We start from the raw sequence: 8,450 nt of genomic DNA on the forward strand, positions 1-8,450 counted from the left end.
ATAATAATAATAATGAATATAAAATAAAGTTGTATAATTTCTGCTTGTCGAATAAAATAAATTTAAGATTGTTTCAAAAGAAACTCATCGACACTGTACAATTTAATATCCAATAAAAGGTTTTTTATGTATAATATAATAATATAATAACCTTTTCAGAGTGTAGTAAAAGTCAATGATTTAAAAAAATAGCTTCTGCGCTCATTGCTCAAAAATGAACATTAATATTTGGTGTTATTTTTAATGTAACTCAATCTATTAACTTAAATAAAAGCTATTTACTTGAAAGCGAGACTTATGAAAGTAGTTCATAAAATACGTAAATTAATGTCCTTTACATTTTGTAGATTTTTATGAACTATTATAGGGATCATAGAACATTAATTTTAGTATAATTTATCGAGTACTTAGGTTTATCGCAATTGTTACACATAGGAAATGAAACTATTTTTTCGGATCTGAATCGCGTACCTATATTTGTTTTGTGCAAAAAATAAAGCAAAGTATTGGGCTCTTTAATAACGCGCACACTCAACATTACGCACTACGTAAACCCTGTGTCGAGGGTGCCATGGACACATAGACAACCCCAAAATAACACCCAAACTCTTGAGAGAACTAAATGTAGGTCATACAAATATATCTGCCGGCCCGGGAATCGAACCTGGGACCTCTGCTTAGCAGTACAGCATGGTAACTGTATGGCCACAGAGGTGGTTGACCTTTACAGGTACCATGGTCACGTGTAATTGAGATGATAAAGTCACCAACCAGTTATGTCTAACATTAATGCAAATCACTCTATATGTCACTTTTTTTACAATAATTATTAATAAATATCTTGTTTTCAATTTTTTTCCAAAGAACATTCCAATGTACGGAAAATAAGTGTGTTTTACAAATTATTGCATTTTAATAATAACATTATTAATTAAATTTTATTATTCGTTTATTACAATTAGAATAAATGAACACATTTCATTGGCCTCAGAATCCGAGGTAGATAATAGGCTTCTTTGCAAGGTTCTAGGGTTTGTCGAACTTAACCGAGTGTTCAGGTAAGTCATAATCAACTATAATTCCTGCATATATTTATCTCGTGAGTTTGGGGTAATTTGTGGTTGTCTCTGTGCGTGTCCATGGCACCAGCGATACAGGGTTTCCCTAGTGCGGGGCTAGATTGTGTGCGTTATAATTATATTGGACAATTATAATTGTCCAATATAAGAGAGACCGCACTCGCAGTCAAGATTGTAAACTCCTCCATCTTGTAAGGGGATGTTACATTTCACGGGACTCAGGAACTGAGAAATCTTCCTCACGGGCATCTATTGAAAGTTTATTGACATACTACCTAATTACATTCAAAGAAATCGTCTAAACTTAGATTCCTACTCGAATCATTAAATGAGCCAGCCAATAGAGAGCGGATCTAGTCAACAGGAATAATTGCACTGAGATATCGCAGGAATTATTATTTCAATTTATTCTGCGACTGCAATGCAAATGTTTATCCTAGACGTGATGTAGGTAACGTCGCATTACTATTCCATTACTATTCATCCATATGCGATAACACTTTCGTGAGTTGATGTGCCTACGCTCTCACAAACTTTGAGCCATTTCTCCCCTATTCAGGGGTAATTTAAAAGAATGTTATGGCAATCTTTTACCATTAGCATTATTCAATATTTACACTAAGTTTCATCTTTGTAAGTTCAAGGAATACGAATTTTCATACAAACATTTTTACTCTTTTACAACCGACTTCAAAAAAAGGTGAAGGGTATTTTTTTGTGTGTATGTTACGTGACAACATTTGTGACCCAATTTCGAAGTTTTTTTGTTGTTTTTATGGGTACCTCAGTAGCGGTCCCATTGAAATTTGAATAAAATATTCCATCTGTAAGGGCGGCAAATTAGGAGATGAGTAGTCCGGTTAATAGGATTTCACCCACTTTCCGTTAACCGATTAACAGTAACTCCACAAACTTTTGAGGTCAGTTTTATGAAAAATTTATATCCACACTCGCCATATTCTACACCCTCTTAGGTGTAGAATTTCGAAAAATCCATTCTCATCACGCGTACAATAAATATAAGTAACATGCCTTGCAGTTTTCATGTGCGTACATCTATCAGTGATTTGCTGGATTATATGTATTGTAATACTCAATATGCAATTACGCAATATGCAGGGCTCTTTTTGTATGGTTGCCTAGTCACATATGCTGGCTCGGGTGCTATTTAGATTAAGTAACTTTTGTGTGTATGGAGACTGTCGCTTCTGAATTTTCTTTTCATAGGAAGGTAGATGTAGAGATTAACCATCTTATGTTTTCGATAACTGGCTGTAACCAAATGCCTATTCTATAAATTCAAACTATACGCCTACCACCTATCGTTTTTATTAAAATTATCACTGGCATGACATCGTTGTTATGTAATCATCTAACTGTTATCACCTACTTTTGATAAGGGGAGGCTCCTTATGTGGGGTGCATGAAAGGAACCTCCCCGCACGACGTTCGGGGAGGTTCCTTTCATGCACCCTTGAAAATCATTCCTTTCCTGTACGTCTGGCGTACACTGGGCAACAAACCTTACGCAATTACGCCTTATTGGCAAACGTTTCACCACGATGGCAAGCATTGTAAGTGTATGCCATCGATACGATAAGAGAAAGAAGAAGACCTACTTTTACTTATTTTTTATTAATAAAATATACTCAGTAAATTTATCCGGATGAGAACTTCTTATTGATAACAATAATAATCAATAAATACTATTGTTGTAACTGGGCAACAAAAGTATTTATTGATTATTAGTTTATAAACAGTAGGTATTTTAATTACAGATTACGATAGATATATGCCACTATTTATACGCTTTTTGAAAAAATATTTTTAAGTAATATTTCAATTTTATACTAATGTTCAAATGTTTGCAGAGGCGAAATCCCGACGTTTATCAATTCTTAGGTCCAAAATGGTGCTTTAAAAGAGACTTCCCAAATGTACTTAATAATATTTTTAAGTGGTGGGTGAGAGTGCCTGCTGTCAGATTTTCTGTAATAGCGATCTGTACACTCAACGCGTAACAGCAGTAAATATTTTGACGCTATTAAAGTATAAACATATAGGTAATAAACATGTTAGTTATATGTTTATTATATGTTTAAGTAATTTTATTTCATGTCTTGAATAAAGTACTTAAAATTATCTTCCGTGGTCTTAGCTGTTCTTTTAGCTATTGAAAGAAATTAAAGTATGTCAGAATGCGTAATTGAAATTGATGGAGAGAAAGTTAAACAAGCGAAAGAGTTTTGTAAATTTACAAGGAATGTTGATAGTGAAGAACTCGTTGAGAGAAGAAAAACGAACAAAAAAAAATGAACGGCGGTGAATAATGCCTGTATTGGTCCCAACACTATTTGATGCATTCATGCATTCAAATGGGTTTTAGAAGAAGCACGAGAACAGAGTAAATGCAGTAGAAGTGGGGTTATGTAACCGAGTAAAATTAATTTATTATGATGCTTGAAATACCTATGTGAGGACGTACTAACTAAAATAGGGAAAGGTATGTTGAGATGGTTTAGGTACATGAAGCTAAACGAAAGCAGAGCGCCGATGTGGAAGGCGAAAGAGGACGCTCAAGAAGAACTTTTCTGATCAAATGGAGAATATTCTGGATAAGACGGTTTGTTTGAAAAGATGGATAAATTTAAGTAGGTAAATGAAGCAAGAGAGTTGTGTCAGGATCGTGCAAAATGGTAATCCATGGTCCATCCTGTCCACTGATTCTAATTTGTAACATTAATTTCATTTTAGTATGTTGAGTGTGTGCGTTATAATTATATTATTTTACTATTTCTGGATTGCGACTTAACAATATTGTTCGTTGATGCTTATTATGTTACAAATGCCTTGTATGAAGACTTGTATAACTTGTTATTTCTGAGAGGTGGGAACTAGGTGGATTGACACACGTGTATTTTTATAATTAGTTTAGACATCAGTCTCTCACAAAATTGTAAACTGTTCCTAGCTGTAATATGTATTTTGTGGAGATAAATAAACTTTATTATTATAATTACTATAGTTTTAGCCTATCGCAAAAAAATTAAAAGGTGTGTGTGTGTGTATGTATGTATGTATGTAAGCAGTGACCAGCACATTAATACACAGCCGAAACAATTGAAGCTAAGAATACGAAAATTGGACTGAAGAATCCTATTGTGCTCTAAGCACACAGTAAGAAGAGATTTTTTAACATCTCTAAGGGGTTGAAAAAGCCACTGAAATAAGGCACGTGTAGAAAGCATTTGAGAGTTCAAGTGCTTTGAGAGATAAATAAAAAATAATAATAATAACGCAATACAGTCTTAGCTCCGCACTTGGGATATCCCCGAATTGCGGGTGCCATGGACACAGACATAGACAACCATAAATTACACTCAAACTCACGAGAGAAATAAATGTAGGCCATACACATATTTCTCCCGGCCTGGGAATCGAATCCAGAATCACTACGTGGCAGTCCAGTATGGTAGCCGTTCGGTCACGGAGGCAGTTAAATGTAGTTAAAGGCTACAAAAATCAACCCTTAATAGAGTCGAGCGGGAGGTGAAACTGTGTATGAGAGTTCCGTAATTTTGGAAGTTTTAGAATTACGATACTTTGTTTAAAATAACATATCCTGAACTTACCACACTATTTGTATATGTATAAATTACCTATGTCAACTTTCGCTGCCTTAAGCCAGGTACTCACTAGCGATCTGTAACCGTAACCGATGCATGTAATGTGACCAAAAATCATAGTGTGTACGTAATTCGCGAGCTTGCCGCGAGCGGTACGCGTGCGGTTCGCGGTGAGCCGGCTAATTAAAGACTGTTTCAAACGTACACAGTAGAACCTCGTTACTGTATCTGCACGTTACAGTTACAGCCCAAGGAGCACACTTTAAACGCCTTAAAACTGTTACATCTATAAACAGTCTTAATATGGTATAGATTTAGATAATAGTTCTCTATAAATGGTTTTAGAAAAAAGAAGTTGTTCTTATAGACTTATTTCACTCAAGTCCAAATTTTAAAACCTTCTCAATACCAAACAACTTTATTAAGTGTAATCTCTCTTAAGATTTACTCTTAAAGTCATTATTTGAAGTTCATCTGTAGAACAACTAATTATTTTTAGTAAAATTGCTCTATACACATTCAGTAAAGCCTATTAATACTCTAAAAACTAGTGTTCTTAAGTTTATTCTAGATATATTTAATTTATAGACATTCTGTAGTGTTTGTACTTATTGACAAACACGTTATAGCGCATCTTCAGTAGATTTTATTTAAAAACATACTACAATTAGGGTTTTTACTCTATTGTACGTTGTAAGAGTTCATGCAAAATGGATAAAGTAAAGAATACTAAAAGATCTGGTGGAGGTGGTACACCTTGAATATTAAGTCACATCATTCGATACAATCAGCGTTGCCAATGTCAATTGTTCAAAATCCCCAAAAATCACTATAATAATAATAACGTACACACTCAACAAGGGAAACCCTGTGTCGCGGGTGCCATGGACACACACGTAGACAACCACAAATTACATACAAACTAACGAGAGAAATAAATGTAGGCCATACAAATATTTCTCCCGACACAGGAATTGAACCTGGGACCTCTGCATGGCAGTCCGGCTACATTGTGTTATCATAGTTATCATTTAAAAGTGTTATTGTATGCACTAGTATATATAGTATTTAATTTATATTTAAATTTATCGTAAATATAAATTACAAAAGCAATCAAAAAAATCAAATAGGTAACTGTCTCTTTCCGACTCATAGCTTGCGTAAAAGACTGAACGAGACCCAACACGTCAATTTCAATTGTTTCAAACACAAGTGTGTGAAATATTTAGAACAAAAATTTCATAGAGTCGCTTTGATGCTAATGTTATTATTAAAATATTTTTTAATACATGTTAGTAATACTTTCAAATATTGTTGTACTCTTTCTACGGCTTGGGGTTACGAATCGGAAGACCGAAAATACATTTACCCGAAATAACGTTTGCATGGATTTCCATAATCCCGAAAATATTTTTTTAGGTTTTTTTTTAGAATATTACAAAACAAACCTAAGCTAACTTAGTCTTTTCTTTGTAATAAGCATCCAAAACTCCCTAAAGCATAACGGTTTTATTATGAATCGGTTTTCAGGATAATGAAAGTTTGGCTTTACGTTGTATTTTAATTTAAAAAAATCGAAACATCGGTAGATTTCTTATGGCATGGCATAATATATGTATTTGTTTCAGTTTTCCTCGAGATATATTTACCTATACTTTGCTCACTATGGAGAAATATAATAGCTGAATCGCGACGAGAAGAACATTTTATCCTGAAAATATACAAATTTGTTTGCTCGGCACATTTCAGACAATCGGATATGTACATAACCAGCAAAGGCTTACGAAAATTAAAAAAAAACAGTTTCGCGAACATTGCTAGTAAGAACTGGTTTTTGGTGCCTAGGCATTATATTAAATTTTATTAAATTTATATTAAAGCTTTGGTATGTGATTACATCAATGAGTGAACTGTGCATAGAAAGGAGAGAATACAGGAATTTATCCAGTAAACACAGCTAGAACTTAAGGAGAAAGTTACAAGTATTAACAGAGAACATCTTACACCGCCAAAATGCATTAAAAATCAAAAGTTGGATGAATGACAAAATATACCAACTTAAGAAACAAAGAAAATAATTGAAGCAGACTGACACTGCAAATTAAATAGGATTTTTTCTTAAAGTTTAAGCAATTTGTAGCTTTCACATGCAAACAATGCATAATAATACAAATAGTACAACCTTGATAGCCTAACCTTGATAGCCTAAGTTTGCACTGTGGGCACTGGATGAGAAGTTCCCGGGTTCGCTACCGGTAGGATCAATTTAACAAATTAACTTTTCTAAATGGTTCTAGTGTTGTTATTCTATTATAAGACAAACACCTAGTCTGAAACTAGGGAACTCTATGGACATACTCCCCATGAGTATCAGAACAACAGAATCCCAGAACAGAACCAATTTACAAAAGTTCATTTCCCAAATTGGTTCTACCGGGAATCGAACCTGGGACCAAGAACGATGGAATTTATTTCGGGGCGCAACTCAGAACTCCCAGGCCAAAACAAATTTCGAAAAGATCACATTCAGTTTTATAGTTGATTGAGCTGATTTTTTACGGTTTTTAAAAAAGTTTTCGAATAACTCGAAAAAACGGGTACGAGAATTCTCGAAACTCAAGAAAAAAAATCAAAAAAATCGTAATGAATGGCATTGTATAAAATTCAACATTTACATATAAATTATTTTTAAATAATAATTTTTTTTTTTTCATTATTTATAAATAATAAAGGCTACTCCATTATACCTGTGTTCAAGTACTTTTCACTAGAAGCTACATATGATGCATTTTGGTAAGTTTCCAGTAGAAGCTGAATGTGGTGTTTCTTTGCGCCTTTCAATTGTTGCAAGCAAAATAAGACAGTACTGCGATGACATAACAAGTTAAATTCAATGTTTTAGCTTTTTCATATTCCTTTACATGTCACTACGTTTAAATGGTTGACTTGGGACATTTTTTTCGTGGTTTTTGTATTAGACCCGTCGTCCATTTATTTGTAAGTCAATGGGAATTCCCTACAAATTGGCAACCCTGGATACAATAGTCGTAATTCGCGCTCGAGCCGGTCATGGCCGGCATTTGTTTGTTGACAAATAAATAAACAATGTGAAGTAATTTCGTGTTGTGAAATGATAAAAACAATTGAAATGAGCGCGTAAACTACTGTACTTCAATGTTGTGTATGTGTATTGTGCCGTCTATCAATATAATACAGTAAAATCATTGTGTGAAATGTGGTTGGCGTGAAGAAATAACCTCAAACTTATAATGAAAATTTTATTTCTTCCAACATAAGTTAGGTATGTCATTAAAATATTCCTTATATTTGTATGATAGGGAATTTATCCACCTTTCTAGTCATATATAACACATTCCATATGATTATACAGAATAATAGAAAAATAGACAAATTGGACTTTTCAATTGTTTTTTTGACCTAGTGTTAAAAAACACTAGGTCAAAAAAACAAAAAAGTCAGATTCTTATTGCATAATTCACTTTTTTTTATAAAGGTTTATAAAGGTTTTGTAATACTGTCAAAAGAAAAAATCGCTTAGAAACATCGCGTTTTGTAGACAAACATAAAAACTTCATAGGAGTGTAAGTTCTTCTACAAGGTCAAGTAAACTAAAGCAAGTAAAAATAATCTTTTTGTATTCTAAAGTTTTTCTATAGATAAAACTATAGACAAAATGCTCCAACTGTGTTTTGAAAAAAGCTTTAAATTCTTATCGCCATTTTTA

Source organism: Hyposmocoma kahamanoa, unplaced genomic scaffold (assembly GCF_003589595.1).
Source record: "Hyposmocoma kahamanoa isolate Upper Pololo Valley unplaced genomic scaffold, ASM358959v1 100021, whole genome shotgun sequence".
NCBI lineage: Eukaryota > Metazoa > Arthropoda > Insecta > Lepidoptera > Cosmopterigidae > Hyposmocoma > Hyposmocoma kahamanoa.